Source organism: Falco cherrug, chromosome 11, assembly GCF_023634085.1.
Source record: "Falco cherrug isolate bFalChe1 chromosome 11, bFalChe1.pri, whole genome shotgun sequence".
Classification (NCBI taxonomy): domain Eukaryota; kingdom Metazoa; phylum Chordata; class Aves; order Falconiformes; family Falconidae; genus Falco; species Falco cherrug.
Window position 1 is genome coordinate 32,314,767 of NC_073707.1, and position 13,393 is coordinate 32,328,159.

At 52.6% G+C, this 13,393-nt stretch overlaps 1 long non-coding RNA gene across 1 annotated transcript; it reads left to right on the top strand.

The window, feature by feature from the left end:
* Positions 1 to 600: 600 nt before the first annotated feature.
* On the top strand, positions 601 to 8,077 carry LOC106631246 (uncharacterized). The gene is made up of 4 exons (XR_003560378.2): positions 601 to 2,125; positions 2,352 to 2,486; positions 3,151 to 3,632; positions 4,217 to 8,077. It is a non-coding gene; the product is annotated as an uncharacterized LOC106631246 (long non-coding RNA).
* Positions 8,078 to 13,393: the final 5,316 nt, after the last annotated feature.

Consider the following 13,393-nt stretch of genomic DNA (forward strand, 5'->3'; position numbering starts at 1 on the left):
GTCTGGTGTCCTGCACGGCTGCGTGTTCTGCAGCCCTCCGAGAGGAAGGAGGAAAAGGGGGTTGAGCAGAAGCTTGGCTGGAGCTGGCATGTGCCCATGGGCGGCTGCGAGCATCCTGCCAGCCCGTCCGCCGCTATTTTCTAGAAACAAAGTGTTTTGAGAAGAGGGAAAAGATAAATGGCTTCCTCACCTCTGTGGGTTGTTTTAATCTGCAGTGACTGTATTTCATGAGTTTGTTGCTTTTAGGAGAAACTGATTGTTGCTATGGAAATTGAAGCAGCTCTTTTCCCGGCTATGCGTATTTAGGTAGTGCAGGGCAGTGATAAAAACCCAGTGCTGGAGTAGCAGCACAATTGGCTCGGGCTCTGCTGAAGGTCAGTTTGTGCACTGAAGTGAGACACGGGGGCTCAGCTTCTCTGTGCGTGTTTATGCGTGAGCACTAATTACCCTCCTGTGCTTCCAGTGCCCCTCGCTCCAGAGCCGATGAGCAGAAGTTAACTTCCATGCGAAGTGTGAACATCTGGAGACACTGAGCATCTAGACACCATCTGGCGCAGATCACTTCAGCAGTGCTTGCAGTCAGCCGGCAAGGAGGTGTGTGTTTGTTCTTCCCTGGGGAACAAGGAGGTCCCCAGCCAGCGGGGCACCCTTACCCCACCACGTCTGCCACTGGCGTGCTGGAACACAGGTTTGGTTGCTGGAACACAAGAAGATCTTGGTCAAAGCCCAGGTTTGTTGGGTCGGTGCTGCGAGCAGGAGCTGTGCTGGGCTCTGAGTGACATTGCACGTGCCGGAGCGAGCTGCTTTGCTGCCGGGGTCCCCTTGGCGGTGCTGGGGGGGTCTTCAGGGAGCAGGTGGAGCAGCCTGAACGGCTGCAGCCCTGTCAGTGTCCCATTACTTGGAGGACTTGTAAAAGCCTCTGGGGTGAGCAACAGTTTCAACAGGCCAACACCTGGCGGTGCGGTTACAGCCGGTGGCCCAGGAGCCAGCAGCACATGCAGCTGGGGCTGCCGAGCCGGCCCAGCCAGTGGGCACAGCCGGGACCCCGCAGGAGTGGACTGTCCTGGCCACGGCTGGACTGTGCATGAGCGAAGGTTCCGCTCTTTTGCCTCATCCCCTGCCACGTGGCGAATTCCTCCATCTCTCTGGTTTACAGGGAGAAAGCCGCTCCCCCAAACTTACTGTACTGTTGGTTGCAGGAGGGGCAAAAGCAGTGGCACAGTGAAAACACCAGCTTGCCCGCAGCAGTATGGGGTGCAGGGGCACAGGTCGTGCTGGGAGGCAATGTGAGAGCTGAGGAACTCGGGGACATGCCAGGAATGGATGGGCATCAGGAACCTGGCTCTGCTGTGTCACGCTTCAGCATCATAACCATCAGCAATACCATGAAGCATCAGCCAAAGCCTATTTTAAGAGAGGTACTGCATTATTTTTACATCTAGACTTCATATACCTCTCCTAAGGACACTTCAAAGTCTTATGTGTTCATTAGATCACAAAAATTAATCATTTCAGAGGGCTGTTTGACCTTTAAGCATCTCTATTGACCTCCAGGAGTCACTTGAGGCTGACTTGAGGCTACATCGACATAGTAGCTGAGCAGTGTTTTTCTTCAATGCTTGTTATTTTTAAATTCTTCTATGTCTTCCATGCACATGAGTCACTAATGGAACCCTTCATCAGCTGAAACTTATCTCTGAAGGGTGCGGTGGCTTTGGTGACCCACCCATGCTAACCAGAAGTGCATGAGGCAGCTCTGGACCCCGGCAGCCGCTGGAAACCAGCCGGACGCATTTGAGAAGCGAGCTGGGGTTTTGAGTGCCCTGCACGGGTTTGTTTCTGACTGAGCTCCTTGTCATCCCTACAGGCCTTATTCTGCGCAGCGGTACGTGACACCGTGTTTAAAACATTTACTCTTCAGAGTGGAAATGCTTTTATGGTAAAAAACAGACTCAGTGTTGCCCTGCTGCCATGCTGTTTCTAACCGAAACCCCACATGCCACCCGTTTCCCTCTGCCCCATCCCTTCAGATTTGATTTACCCTGCTTTTTCTCTCACCAGCCTTGTCGGAAGTACCAGGATGCCAAAGAAACCAGTGATGCAGCGTGCAGATGAAGTGCAGAAGGTATTTTGGTCCTTCCTTTCCACCTTACCGGGCTGTTCCGCTATAGCTGTCTCCAGGGCACAGTGTGCTGCTGCTGCCATCACAGCAGGCAGGCAGGTGGCTTGGTCTGTGCCATCAAACCCAGATGGCCACAAGCAGTCATGCTGTTAAAATGTTTTGACTGATTTTTCAACAAAATGATGCAAATATTTCAATTCAAACTGTTGTGACCATCCTTTGCTTTCAGCTTTGTTACAGATGTTGGAAGGATGTATGTGGACCAAAAGCTTTGGATGGTTCGGGAAGAAAAAAAATAGTGAACAATCTAAGAACATTCTTGATGGAGAGTGGACCAACGAGTACTCCCCTCAAAAAAACACAGGTGAGTGGCAGTGGGTGCAGCAGAGCGTGCCTTGCGCGCTGCTGTTAATGACAGCAATAAGGGTCCCTTTTCCAGGAAATCCTTCCCCCATCGCTGCCTCTGCCAGGAAGTGCTTGTGAAATCCATCACGTCACACCAGCCCCACCTGTGAGCCGCCCAGCCTGCAGCTCTCCTGCCTGTGCTCCTTGGTGCCTCCCGCAGAGCACAAGGTTGTTGCTTGCAGCTCTCTGGGCAGCAGCGCTCGGAGCACTGGCAATTACAGCCCCACTTAGGAAAAAACACTTCTGTAAAGGAAACAGCTTTCCATTCCGATCTCCTGCCTGGCCACAGCCCAGCAGGGCATTTTGCAAAAAAAAAAAAAAAAAAAAAAAAAAAAGTTAAAATTAGTAAAGCTGGCCTGAAAAATAATGTCTTTATATTCCAGTGGAAGGAAAAAAAAAATGGCAAAAATTACCATTTTTGTCCCGGGACAGAATCCCTCTTCACAGGTTTGCTGGAGGGGACAAGGGACTCCCGCGCACACCCTGCAGCCATACTCCGGCTGGCCCCGGTTCCCTAAAGCAGCCCCCCCGGCCCAGCTGGGCCCCCCGGGGTGCTGTGCACCCACCGGCTCCGAAGGCTGCTGCCAGCGGCTCCCGCTGCCGTTCTGGGTTTTATTCTGTAGGTGGAAGTATTGCGAAGCGGACCCGGTGTCCCCGGCGTGCACACACGCACGCACACCCACCCGGGCACACGGCCGGCGCCGAGAGCACCCAAGGGACCAGAAGCAAAGGGGGGCTGGCAGGCGATGCGGGCAGAGCAGCCCCACCCGTCGGGGTCAGATGCCCTGATGAGCACCCGACTTGACTCTGCTGGGAGCAGCGGAGCTACTGATGAGTGGGCAGCTTTGAGGGAGGGCATCAACCACCCAGCGTGAGATACCAACCAGGTTAAAATCTGTGAAATCGCCTGCATGCAGGTGTGCAGCAGCAGCGCGGACCAGCTTGGCCTGCCCCTGGAAGGGCGATTGCAGCCACAGCCCTGGAGTCACTAAGTTAAAATCGGGTTTATGTGCCGCAGCCTGAACTCGTTCAGGCTGCTGTGCGTGAGAAAACCTCCACGTGAAGCCAACAAACATCGACTTAGTTGCGCTGGTGGACATCTCAGGTAAATATATAACTATCAGTGGTTTGAAGCAGGAGGTGCTGGATTTAGGTTGCTTTGAGCCATGCTGGTTTAGAAGCTGTCCCAGGTTTGCAGGAGAGGAGAGACAGAAAAGTGCTCCGAGGTGTCCCAGTATCTCAGGGCCTGGCTCAGCTGTGGTTTGTCTGAGCATTAAAAGGTTTGTTGTCTCCAAAGGGGTGGCACACACATCTTGCTGCCCCACAAGTTCCCCTAATGAGCACTCAGTTCAGCTAATTGAAAATTCAGATCCCACCTTAAGCCCAGTCTGGCACTTGCCCCCTGCTCCCCGGGGCCGTGCGGGTGTCCCTCTGCAGGGGGGTGTGCTACTGAGGATAGAAGAGTTTCAGAAACTCTAGCAGAGAGCTAATCTGTTTCCAAAAACTATAAATATGCTGACAGCATCGCCTTTGAGTAATGGGGGAAGCAAGGGGTGGGCACAGTGTCCTCCCTGTGACATTTGTCCCTACTCAGCCAGCACAGAGCTGGCTGGATGTGGCCACAAGCCATGCTCCCCCTGAATGCTAGATGAGAACAGAGTCTAATTTACGTTTGCCCTTATGCAACAGCAACCTGTCTGTATTCCAAAAGTGTCTGGATTTCATTTGGTGCGTGTCGCAGAGTGCCGTTCCTCTTGGAAGCACGCACAGGCAGCGGATGAACTCATGGGAACTGCAGTCACGCTGCTGTGGGAGCAGGCACCCCCCGAGGGAAGGGATTTCAGACTGGCTGCACCAAACGCCTCTGGTAAGAAGAGAGCCAGGGCTAAGTGCCTGCTCCTGCCCCTCCAGGCACCTCAGGGCTGCTCAGAGCCTCCCGGAGCCCCTCACCCATGGACAGGGCTGCACAAGGGGGGCTGTGCGTGCCTGTGCTCCACACGCTCCCTCTGTTTGACAATAATCAACTTGCCATCAAGTTTCAATTTTAAATCACACCGCAAACATCGCTGCTTCATTCAGGCATCCTCCAAAAAAATCACATCGCAAACGCAGGCACATGCGCAGCCATCCCCGAGGCTGACGGAGCCCCTGCAGTCCGCATCAATTACTGTACAAACACAGAGCGAGCGGTACAATGAGAGGCTATGTGTGAGATCTGATTAATGTATTAGTATCAAATTTCAGAGGAAAACATGGATTATTTAAGCCAAGACATGTCCCATTGCTGTGCTCAGCTTGCCCATAACTGGGGGCTCCAGCCTGCCTGCAGCTCAAGTGTACTGTGCATACAGCTCCATGCCAAAATTTTGCCCACCGCACACCCAGGTGACTCTGGGGGTCCAGGGATTTGGGGGGACAGGGGCATAAGCTGATAGCAATGGAGTGTGGCAGAGCACAAGGAGCAAGTCCTTTTGCCTTGATGTTAGAAAAAGAACTGTTATGTTTGCTCTTCGCTTGGGTACCTGTGAAAGCAAAATCCATCTGCAGGAGTGCAGATAACTGGTGAGCAAGGCAAACGGCTAATTGGAAGGCAAAATTCATACTCATTTTAACTGTGGGCAACCTGTGAAGACTCTGCCTGCCCTATAGACTGCACCTGGCTGTAAGCCCACCTCTTTTTATAATTTGGTAGGAAAAAAACCATACAACTGCGATTTGAGCCTTTTTCCCCAAGGTCAAAATTGTTCACTTAGCCAGCTAACTGTTCTGGCTTGGAGGGAGCCACATAACCCGAGGGTACGGGGACAGCAGTGTGGCGGGATGCCGACCTGCGCATCCTTCCTCAAATGGCAGCACAAGATGGCTCTGAAGTGCTGTAAGCAAGTATCGATCAAAGAAATTATGTTTACCCACCGGCTATTGCACTGTCGCTGTGTAAATATCATCAGGGATGGACCGAGGAAGAATTATTAGACTGATAACCACTGTTCCCATCTGAGAGCAGTGATATCCAGGTGAAAAACAGTTGTGAAGAATAATGAAGTGCTCCTGTCTCTTGTGCGGGTTTGTGGTTTTACAAATCCCGTTACTAAAGGGCTTCTCTGCCGCAGCAAGCGCCGTGCGAGTGGACCAGCGGCTGCACCATTTGCCCAAGCTGAAGGTCGCGGAGGTCCCGGGCAGCCAAATGGCATGTGTGCTCCTGTGCTGGTGAGGAATCAAGAGAGGAAATAATAGCAAAATGATCTTAATCTAAGTGGACCTAGTTAAGGGCTCACAAAAATTCAAATACATCCCTTCAGTGAAGTGACACAGGTTTCGAAAATACCTGTGTGACTTGGGATCCTCAGGTTTGTGTTCATTTAACCAGGAGTTAGGTACCCAAGTCCCTTTCACAGTCACTTCTTGTGTTCCACTTTAAAGTGATTTAAAGGCTGAGAAGCTGCAGTTTCTTTCAAAGCCTGTAGGTTTTTGTATGCCACAATACCTCGGGGAAAAAAGAAAACCTTTAAGCATCCTACAGCAACTGGCGATGTTTCAAAATTTGCCCACGCACTGAGAAGACACCTGGCCCGACAGCACGTGTAAGGCTGACAGGTAACTAAGGGACAACAGACCAGAGGGGAGAGGACTAGAGCTACCACAGGTGTCCCTTTCCAGAGAATAAGATAGGTGCTGTTCGGGCAAAAAGCATCCTCCTGCCCCGCTCTGCTTCCCGGGGGGGCTGAGCCCTGCACGAGCCCGGCCCCAAGCCAGCACTCTCGGTATTTCATATTTTCATCCACAATGATTTTATAAAGCAGTCGGACGCTAAAGAATTCTAGCACGGTAGTTTGCCATCAAGGAAACCGCAAGCAACAAACAAAGATGTTATCTCTAACATATGGTTCTTATTTGAGGAAATATGTCTGGTTACATTAATTGACACAATATGGCTCGAGGCTGTTTTGTGTTTTATAACTACTCGTGGGTTCCCTTAGCAACAGCAAAGCCCACGACATGGATCCAGAGCCAAAAACACAAGAGCAGGACCCACCACCCTTCCCCTCCGCCCCGTCTGTGTCCTCAGCAGCCAAGCACCGGTGCTGCCCGCAGACGCCAGCAGGCACTGACCTCGCAGCTGCGTTCTGCAGCTCTTCTTGGGCCGGCGGGTCCTGTCAGGAAATGTGATGCCCATCCACCCTTTTCAACACCCCCCAATACCTGAGAGCAGTTAAGCAGCTGTGCTCGGGGATTCCCGGGATAACTGTCCCGGGTGCCCAGCGGCCGCCTCTGCTTCAGCCCCTGCGTACAGGATGCTGCGCAGCCCTCGGGCACGCTCAGGTACAGGCAGTATGAGCGGGCAAGGTCCTGTCTTCAAGAGACTTTAGGAAGCTGCTGGGTTTTTGAAAGATTGGCAAAAAAAAAGGGTTGGGTACCCAAAGGCAGCCAGGCAACTGGAGGGAGGAGCTGCTCCCAGCCGGGCACCAGCTCCTCAAGCCCTTCCCGAATGCCAGCGCCGGGCGCTTCCAGCCACCTCAGCACATGGTGCTCCGCAGCTGTAGGTGCTTCGTGAGCTTTGCAAACCTGCTGAGCACCCATAGCACTGCAGGCGTTTCAGGGAGAGGTGGGTGCTAAAATACCTTTCAGGATCTGGGCTGAAAGCAACGAATTCTTTTTCATTTAAGTCCCATCAGCTGGTAAGGGTGGGACCTCAGCTCCTGCGTGGACGTCCACCTCCACGGGTGGCTTTACAAGCACCACAGCCACCTTTCAGCAGTGCGGCGTCCCCCAGTAGCCCACTTTCCCAGGCCAACATGTCTTCAGACCACGGCATTGGCACCCGGCGCTACACGGGCAGGGTTACTCACAGGATGCATCTTGAGCTGTAGCTTTAAAATGAGCACAGTTACACCCCAGAGCAGGGGTTGGAGGAGTAACTACAATTAGTCATGTTTGGAGACATGGCTGTAGCACTTCAGTATTGGAACAGAAAGTGGGAGCTGTGACAGACCCTTGGGCTTGGCTGGCTGCACTCAGAGCTTCTTAATCCTCATTTAGATACCGAAACAGAGTGCCCTGATTTTCAGAAGAGCCAAGCAGCCATAGCTTCCACTGTCTGTAATGAATATATTTCCAAAACCCAGTTACTTCCATGTGGGTACCTAAACGAGGGTCTGGGACCCTGCCTTTGGGCATGCGACTCAACGAGTTCTGTTTTGCGTGTTGCAAACGAAGGGAGGGTTACTAGTAACTACTCTGGCGTTAAGGGATGCCCTTCTCCATAAGGAGATTGGCCTGAAAGAGTACAGGGTGACACAGCGATGGGGTGGGTGTTGGTAAAATTCTGAGCATAGAAAAGTATGGCACAGCTGTTAATATGATGCAAGCAAAGTAAGCGATATGAGCGACTCCATGGCAACTAAGTGAAAGCAAAGGTAAACGGTGAGAAAGCAGCCTCTGGGCTTTCTCACCCAGGGATCCAGGCTCAGCAAGTACCAAGACACTCACGGGGGAAGGGGGGGAAGCAAGGCAGCGTGACAGCTGTCGCATCTTACTCACCGTGGAGAGAAGGCAGGTTCCCAGGGCTCCCAGCCTTTCCAGTAGAAATTTCTATTTCCTCACCTTCCAACCCAAGCTGTATGAAATGAAATGGTGCGAAGTGAGAAAATTTGGAGAGTCTTCTAAGGAAAGGTGATCCCCCCAGAAGCGTTCTCCTTTCTCAAGCCCCCAAGGGAACTACTCGGAAAATACGCTGTTTTCCTCAAGCAGATGCTTTCAGGTTACTTCTTACCTCATCCTCACCTACATTCCTGGGGAAGTAACGTGGACTTTCAGCCTTTGTATTGAACGTCTTCACCTTGTGAGGTTAAACTAGGCTGCAGACTCTGAGCACCTCCTGGGCTCAAAGGTGTAGGAGTTTGTCAAGGATAATGCAGAGCGGGGGGAAAGCACCAGCACTACGCCGGCCAGCAATGCACGTGATCTGCATGGTGGCAAGGGGTGTCACAACAGCTTCATGACTTCTGCATCACATTTCCTCATACATTCCTCACCACGTTGCACCAGGAGGCTGGTAAATGATGCCAAGAGATCCGATTGCCCTTTAGGCTCTCCTTCCACATGCAGAGACTTGTTAGATACAAAGATAAAGTCAGGTGGAAAGAGGAGAACAAACTCCTTCATTTTAACTGGGGGATGCGGTTTTCCTAGCACCATCTTATTAAACTAACACTTGTCCAGCCCTGGGACTGAAACAACTCGTAGCCAAGGTGATGAGTCGTACAGCCTCCCTTGGCGCGGTGGGCTGGAGGCTGCCCAGCCACGGCCGGGTGGGTGAGCAAGCACCAGGGGTCCTTCCAATGCCGAGCCGCTCGGCTGGGAGCCCCCTGTTGTCCCAGGGCTCAGCCCCCCAAGGGGCTGGAGACAAAGAGCACAAGAGCACAGGCAAAGGGGGACCCAGCGGGCAACTCGGCCTCAGGTTTACCAAGACAATAAACCCCCCGTATGTGGCATAGAAGAGCATTCAGGCCATTGAACCAGGACACGTGTGTACGTCTGAGAACGTACCTTCTACTGCAGGAGAACTGGGTGAAAATTAAAGTTATTTAATGCCATACCAAATCCTAGGAAGCCCGATTTGCAAAGCGACCTGATGTCAGGCTCCTTTCTTACGTGAGCTAGCAGGCAATCAGCACCCCAGTGCTGGCACACAGATGGGCTGAAGGCGGAGTTTGGGAGGCTCAGGGGAGCTCAGGTAGTGCCTGTACAACGAGGAAGGGGCGACGCTGGTGAGAGCAGAGGACCGGCATCTTCCCTGCATCCCAGCTGCCTACAGGGAAAGGGGGAGGGTGTGGAAAAGAAGGTGTGATCGTTGCTGTCTGCATTGGTTTACTCCTCGCTTAATTATGCTTTTGCAAGGCCAGAGATGAGCTGTCGCCCCTAGATGAGTTCCTTTAAAGCAAGTCCCCAGAGCAGGCTTTTGCTCTCCCCTGTTACTCACTGTGCTGGCTTTCCAGTTGCGTCTGTAGACTTCATGCTTATTACATAAAACGTGGACTGTGCTGCGATCATGGTGCGAGGATGCTCTGCAGAGCTTCTGCATCACCCTGCCCATCCCTGGATCCCCACGTCTCCATCACTGCAGCTGCTGTGCCTGCTGGGAGCCAGGCAATACACCTACGGCTCTCCTGCCCGCATGCAGCCCATCGGGCAAGGGACGCTTTCCCTGTAAGATCGGTGCACGGCACGTTTGTAACGCCCCTGCCCAAAGACAGCCAGAGGAAAGTCTTTCCATGAATTTCCATGAATACTAGCTCACAGAAAAGCCTGGTCTTCAGAAGCAACTCTTTATCCTTTTGTTTTATAGCGCAGGAATTAAAAATCAAGACGCTCCCCATATACAGTTTTAGCAGATTAATTACTGCCTCCTTCTAGCTCCCGTAACTGCTTCCACCACCCTTGAAGGAGGTGCTGTTATTATTTTAAGAAGGAATCTACAGAAACAAAACCCATAAAAAGACATCAGCAAATATAACGAAGTTAGCAATCGCTGATCTATGAAAGCGCTGAGGCAATGTTGCTACTTGCTTACACCCACAGCACCCGTAAATCGCTCCGCACAGCTGACCTCTTCCTGGACCATTCCCAGCTGCTGCCGCTGATCCTTTTTTGGGTACTTCTCCCAAAACGCACATGTGGTTCTTTGTTCAGAATTTTACAATGACCACTCAGTCCTGGTAACTTAAAACAAATACTGCAGCTAGCGCAGTGCTTCCCATGCACAGGGAACAGCTGGATACATGGGTGCTGGAAGGGGCTTCCCTCAAAGCCAGCGGCTGCTGGCAGCTGGTGCTCGGCGAGCAGGGGCAGGGGCAGCCCCGTCCACCGCCCCGTGGCAGCACCCTGCCGCCCAGCCCCAGCACCACCTGCGCTTTGTGCAGAATAGCAGGAATTTCCAAAATACAGTGGGGGATGACATTTCACCTACATTTTCATTTTCTGCTGCTAAACTGCTTTTCACATGACCTGGATGTGGAAAAAAATGTGATCTCATAAGTCAAGAGAGGGCAACCCACGTGTTATTAATGCTTTCAGCTGCTCTCTCCCAGGGACCTGTACACTGACAAGGCCGTTTGGGCAGGACGGAGAGCACGACCCACAGACCAACCCCATCAGCTCTCGTGGTGGGTCTCAAGGGTTCTCTCCGAGCGCCTCCGTGACCACCAGATTTCACCAAGAACTCTACCCGGAGGTCAGAGCAGCTACTTGCCAGCTCGGCGTTATTCATTGTAGTAAAGTGGTGGTAGGTCAAAATAAATCACTTGCTGTGTCACATCAATTGGGAGATGGAAAATGTCATTTAGGTCATACGGTTCATCAGCTCCTGCCAGTATGTTTTCCATGGCTTTTTTTTCTGTCCCTTTGGAATGACTCAAGCACAGGAGCCCCACCACTCCTCCCAGAGATCTCCCACGGCTCACACAGCTCCGTGTGAGGACATTCTCCTCTGCACAGCACCGAAACTTTCCTGGGCCAAATGTCATCCCATAACTCCCGTTGTGGACCACCCTGAATTATTCCACCCTTTTGCTGATGTTTCTCACCTTCAGTTTTCATTCTGTGCTGGCCACCACAGCGTCTGAGTTCTGCCTCTGACCTGCAGAGACATCCCACCATAGATGGACGAAGGCAGCGTGTTGCCTGCTGCTCGGAGAGGCGGCCACAAAGACACCTTGGGCAAACAAACCATCTGCAGTCTGTGCCTCATGTAGACAAATCCAGACAGCCTCTGAAATAATGAAACAACCTCTAAATAATTGAGACAACCTCTAAATTAACAAACTAAAGCAACAGTATGGCTGTTGTAGAGGAGTTCAAACACTTGATGATACCCACCTAAATTTAGCAAGAAGAGAATCAGCAGCCTGAACTGCTGTAATTGATGAGGAAACTGAGGGAATGGTCTTCATCACGCTTAGGAGGCTGGTGGCACTCGTGGCACATATTTCCTGGTTGTATGTAAATTAAGTGAAGATGTCACCACACATAACTTGCTTCCAGCTGCCCAGCGTAGTCACGCTGCAGATGAGTGGGCTTCATTTGAAAGTCTGACCTTTGTGAAACAGAGGTGTGGGTCAGGATGCTGTGAAAAACAGCAGCACTCACATAGCAGCTGGCTGCACGGCCCTGAATGAGCAGTTTTACACAAAGAAACCATCAGAAACTTGGCTTCAAATTATTTCTCCTCGGCATAACATCGCACTCTTCTCGCAGAAGGGGAGCACTGAGCCACATGCCCAGAGGAAGCCTGATCCAAGGCGCACTGCGGTTACGGGCTCCTGTGTGGTCCCAGTGAGCCCGGAGAAGTGCTGGGATCAGGACTGATGGTCTGTGCCTTGGAGAGACGATCAGGGTTTGTTCCTTAGCGCCTGCATGGAGGGGTGGGAGGCGTCACCCTGCGCCACAACCCTGGCAGCCTGGGCACGCCACGGCCGCAGCTGCAAAAGCCCCATCACACCCTCTGAACACCTTCCTGCCACCTCCTAAAAATTAAGGAGAACAATTCTGCTGCAGCCTGCTTTAAAAAAAAGTTAACAATTATCTGTGAATTTTTGGCAAGAGACTCCACCGGTATTTTTCTGCAAAGCTGCGACTCCTTAACCGCAGTCAGGGAAGAAGCTGCAGGGCTGAGCAAGGACCGAAATGAAGAAGCCAGAAATGCCCCCCAGCCTCCCGTACCTTGGAAATGCAATTATTTCCCTTTACCCCTCATCAAGCAACCTGACAGAAGGGGGTGACTTGTTAAAAACCTGCCTCGGAGCTGGCAGGGGGATGCCAGCCCCCCGCCCGGCCCCCTGCCACGCTGCATGGGGAGGGCTACCAGATGCTTGGGCCACAAGTCACATCCCCCTGCTGGTACCCTGAAATGGCAACCATCTCCCGTGCGCCTGTGCATCCCTCTAACTCCAGCCCTGTCCCAGCAGCGCCCACAGCAGCGCCTGGGCAGGCACTGGGCTCTGCCCTGCATCCTCCCCAGACCCTACAGAGACCAGTGGAAGTGTGTCTACGTGGGAGCTGGCAGACCTGCGGGGAGGGTGGGTCCCAGGGGGCAGAAGGTGGTGGCTCACAGCAGGGCAATGGGGAGAGGAGGGAAGGAGACAGCAGTGCCCTGTTTGCATTGACCCTCTACAACAGCACTGTGTGGAAGAAAAAGGAAAAAGAAATGATGCCAGCACAAGGCACAAGCTTCCCAGTTTCACTCCTCGGCCCCAGATAACCCGGAGTCCCGCACCTCGCGGGTCTCTGTCTGATGCCAGGTGCATGCACAACCTGCTTAGGGCAGCGTAACCGTCAGGGTGAGTTTGCTTGGCTGACACAGAGATGCCCACATACAAAATATTTTATCTGTAGCCATAGCCACAGCGAGCCACACGACTGCAACAGCTCCTGTGTCAGCAGCAGAGAGCTGGGGGAGCCTCCACCCCAGCTCACCCACCAGCTGCTGGTGCCAGGGCTGGGGAATTCCCCTGGGATGAGGGAAATGCGGATCAAATGGGGGAACAGGAGCCCTTCCCAACTCCCAGAAAAGCCTGGTGCGGGATAGCCAAGCGACATACCAGTGTTGGCGAACGAGTGCTCTCTGCTTCATTTCTTCCTCACCGAGGGCATGGATGAGCGGTGACATCTGCCCAAAGCACATCCACTGCTGGCACCAGCCACGCTGCTGGGCGAAATGCACGGGACAAGTCACCTCTCGGTGTGAGCTGAGCAGGCACTGCCACCAGGATAGGGACTGATCAGTGATGCTTACATTTTCCAAAGCTTTTTTTTGGGGTCTCTTCAGCATAGGGCGGATGTGGTAATCAGCTCTTTGCTCCCGATTTTCAA